Source organism: Teleopsis dalmanni, chromosome 2 (assembly GCF_002237135.1).
Source record: "Teleopsis dalmanni isolate 2A chromosome 2, ASM223713v2, whole genome shotgun sequence".
In the NCBI taxonomy this organism is placed as follows: Eukaryota; Metazoa; Arthropoda; class Insecta; order Diptera; family Diopsidae; genus Teleopsis; species Teleopsis dalmanni.
In genome coordinates, this window is record NC_051847.1 from 86,641,225 (window position 1) to 86,645,875 (window position 4,651).

Consider the following 4,651-nt stretch of genomic DNA (forward strand, 5'->3'; position numbering starts at 1 on the left):
AATAATTTTTGTGCTGTAATTAAAATTTGAATATGGCTTAATGTCATTTTTCCACAATAATATTTAATATGTTTATTAAAATTAATTTTGATATACGGTAAACACGCACTGGTGGCCCTATCATTAGTTTTGCCGTAAAGATAAATGAACCAAATCGCTAGATATTAATCAAAAAACAAATCAAAACAATGCAAATCATCCAGACCCGCCCTTTATTTCAAAAGAAACAATTAAAGAAGCCTCTGACCTAAAAAAGTTAAAGAAGAAATATTATAACATTACCGCTCATCGCTTATTATGCAGTCACCTATATGTGCAGTCAGAAGATGAGCGCCGATCCAGGAAACCCTAACGTAACGCACTCGACTGCAACTAATTAAAGTACAAAACGATCATTTAAGAATTTATGCTTCAGCAGATTTAGAATGAAAAATATTTCGTTGATTTTGAATGAAAGCGAAAGAGTCGGGTCGCGCCAATGCATCTTCTTTGAATGAATACGAATACTGCGGTGCGTAAGGAGCAACTTCGATATTACGTGAATGCAATAAATCAAGTGTTAAAATATTTTTTCCATACTTCACTGTCACAGCACCGCAATTTAATAGATGCCTAAGATGCATACTGCTTGTCAGTCAGTCGGAGAGTGAGCCAGTCTCTTCATAAGGTAAATTTATTTTCGTATTTTCATACCCGCAAGCCGCTTAGTTTCTTTTAAGAATAAATAATTTTCTATTTTGCCAGATGTTTATGTTTTGTTGCCTGAGAGTGAACTGATCGATCAATTAAGAGTTTCATTTCTGATGTGGAAACGGAAAACTATCGTTAGAAGAGGATGGATGGCATTGTATCGATGAATGTGAGGTGTTATGTGTCATGTGTGTAAAAAATCAGGAAGAGTTTTACACCATATAATGGTCAGAGATAAACATTTTTGTCTTTAAATCAATGTCAATTTAAAGCAGTATTACATAAAGGTGAGTTAAGACTATCAAATCATATTCTGAAGTGCAAAATATGGAAAACTGTGTGTATATGTACTTATTTAGTATGATATTAAGTAATATTAAAGATTAATAGTTATTTAGTTTAGATCAAAAGCATTTAAATTTTTCAGCAAACATAAAATTGATATGATATAAATAAATATTGGAAAAAAATATTCTAAATTCTTTGGTAGATTAGGTTATGTTATACCGGCGATCCCTAGAAGAACCACTTAGGCCGATTGGCCCGTTGTGTTACCGTATATAGAGAAAAACTCAGGATTTAAAACCACCTAGAACCTTTGACGAAGCTCAAAATGATGTTTAGTGGCAGGTTTTGAAATTGAGCAAGATCCTCAAAAAAGGCCACTCCTAAAGTGTTGAATCGCCGCCGTGCATGATCTGGACAAAGACAAAGTAGATGAGAGGTATTTTCATCGTCTTTTCCATGAAAATGTAAGGGAACTTACCATAAGACTGATATCTCTAGAGGGCATCTTAATGAGAATATTGGATTTCCGTTTAGTCAAAAGTGACCAGTTTGCAAACAAATGTCTGCATAAAACTTCTTAGGTGAAAATTTATATTTTTTTCTCAAATTAATTTCATATATATAAATATGATCCATTTTTTTTGAACATTTACTGCCATCTTCCAATTAAAACCATCGTTCTTTTATCTCTGAGTTCAGGTGTTTTATCTTTGATAAACTGATACAGCTAATATTTTTTGTATTCTTTTGATATTTAACTAATACCAATAAGAAATTATCTAATTGATTATAGATAACTACTGCATGTCGTCTTTGGAACGTCTCACATATTATATATCACTTGATTCCTCCACCTGAAATAAGGTCCCTTTCCTTGTCCATTATGGTAAGTTTATTTTAGCTGGAGTGTCATCTTCCATTGTTCTAGCTAGCATTGATCGGGACATATTATGATCTTATATTGATGCAATGTTAGAACTATTTAGTTGATGATGTTAGTTGTGCATGATCAATCCTATAGTTTTGTACTAAAGTAAACAAAACTTTTTGATCTAGTCTTAATCTCGAGTTTAAGTTTAATAGCTTGTGAACTATCTGTATTTTAGACGACATTCTTCCATTTATTTATCGATTTTTTTCGGATATATAATAATATTTTTTTTTTTAATAATATTTTCTTTTTAATAATATTTGACACGAATCATCAATCTCAATAAAATATTTATCACCCTTCAGCTAGTTTGTCAAAACAAAAAGGAAAAAATTGACATGTCAATTGATAAAATACTGCTGTTGAAAGTCAAACAAAAGAATGGTAAAAACTTTTTGCCCAACCTATGATAGATATATAAATAAATATCAATCAAGTTTTCTTAATACTTTTAAAAACTAATATTTCTAAGTTTTTAATTTGTTAAAGTTAAAATATATAAAAATAAAAATATATAACGTTTCTATATATTTTTTAATATAATTCTTAAAGTCAATTATGATGATAGAAAACTATTTTACTAATCGAAGAATTTGAAAATTAATATATGTTTTGTTGATATATATTTTTATATTAATATATAAAAAAAGATTATGTATTTATAATATTATGCAAATGTAGAATATTACATATATAAATAAAGTATGAACTTGTTTAAATGCTAATTATTTTTTATCTATATCTCGAAGACCACACAACCAAAAAGCATTTCAGTTTACATTTTAAATCAAATATTGTGCTTTATATTATATATTTTATTTTTTTTATTTTTATTTTTACCGAGTAAGTGTTGTGCTTGTATATTTAGTTTTTATGTTCCCATAAATACCAAACAAATAATTCTCAATATTTTTATGTTTAAAAAAACATTTTCGTGAATATTTGAAAACGAGCCATAAATATTTCTTAATGGCGCGAACATTAATTTTCCTGAACTACGAGAGAACTACGAGAACACTGAGTATCTTAGACTTAAGGCATAGTATTGCTCTCTAACACCGCCACACTTTTCTAGCTGGTACACCCTCTAAATTGCCTGTAAGCATTCGGGCACAACGTAGCTTCCGCTTTTTTCCAACACCAAAGGAAAATGTCTTTGCATAAACCGTAACATGGAGACCGCACACATTCTGCAATCCGCCTCCATTTAGGCTCTGCTTTTTTACGATCTTACCGATCTTTGCCGATCTTTGCAGACGCTGCAGACGTGCGCTCGCTCTTTGTTCTGCTGCTGACTTGTCTCCGTACTTAGAAGATTCTAACTGTAAATGAGAAAGATGCACACAACTCAATTTTCTCAAATAAATTCTGCCTACAAATGATTTTGTGAAAATAATTCACACCACTTAAGTGGAAAGCAGTTGGTGAAGTGAAGCTACAGCGAATGGTTCGCTGATCGGACCCAATTCCGAAAGTATATAGTGCTATACTGAAAGAAAAAAAATAAATCAAAGACTTTTACTTATTGTTAGTGGAGTTATTTTTAAAAAATATATTTTTGGACTGTTTGTATTGGAAACCAGGCAGTTTATGATGGTTTTGTGAAGAAGATTTCTGAAAGTGAAATAAAATATTTAACATTATTCCAAATTATTCAATTTGTGTGTCTACGTGTAAAAAAATATTATAAAAATGTTAAATAATTTAAAAAAATATTTGTGTTTGGTGGTTTTGTTCTGCACCGTTTTAGTATCCGGTCAACATCAGCACGTTCTGGACAGTTTGCGTTTAAATGAATTTTATGATTATGTGGATCGATCCTTGCCAATTCAATATTTGAAGAACGGAAATAGTGAATATGCTGCTCTACAATTGGAGACTCCAATTAATTTCTACAGCGAAAAATATGATCAAATTTTTGTACGTACTCAATCTTGATATATATATATATCTTTACCTTTTTTTGTTCAAAAACCGTTTAAAATTTTGTCCTTTAATGATTGATTTTGTCCATATTTGAAAAAATCTAAAATAAATGTGTGATTAAAAATTGATAAAAATTATAAGTAATATATTCAAATATATATCGATGATTCAATTTTGCATACAAAGTAAAAGAAGACTGACAATAGAAATGACCCTGTTAAGTGTGGTCTCTTATATTTTACTTCTATTGTAATACTTCTAATTAGTTATTTATAATATATCAGTATTTAGTTGTCTGCTTACAATACATTAATCATTAAAAATAAATATTTACATTAAATGGATTCAACTTATTTGTGTTTGGAATGATACTGAATTCATTCGAAATTACTACTGGTACTACTTGTGAAGAGTAGTACTGTGACCACAGTGCAATAGCACAGTTTTGCACTACTAACTCACCGTAACAGATTAGAAGCAGATTAGTAGTTTCAATAAAGGGAAGAATTAATTTCGTTGATAATTTCCTAACATCAGAAATAAGAAGATATTCTGGGATTGGATTTTATGTTTTAACGCCATTAAAGATATTTAAAGACAGCTTAAGAAATTAAATATTTAATAATAATAAAAATTAATAATAAAATAATACAAACTAGTGATTCTTCTATAAGATAGATGCAATTTTAATGTCAATTTTTTATTCAAACCTCGTTTTAAAATTTTTTTATTTAAAAATTTTGATTTATTTTTCTTTAATATTATCTAGATCATATTTACAATAGATACGAAATAATAATATATACCATTTTTAAA

At 29.1% G+C, this 4,651-nt stretch overlaps 1 long non-coding RNA gene across 1 annotated transcript; it reads right to left on the reverse strand.

Moving 5' to 3' along the window:
* Window positions 1-3,431: 3,431 nt before the first annotated feature.
* On the reverse strand, window positions 3,432-3,944 carry LOC119683536. Its single transcript, XR_005252656.1, has 3 exons — window positions 3,867-3,944; window positions 3,652-3,801; window positions 3,432-3,523 (listed from the first exon to the last, which is right to left on the reverse strand). It is a non-coding gene; the product is annotated as an uncharacterized LOC119683536 (long non-coding RNA).
* Window positions 3,945-4,651: the final 707 nt, after the last annotated feature.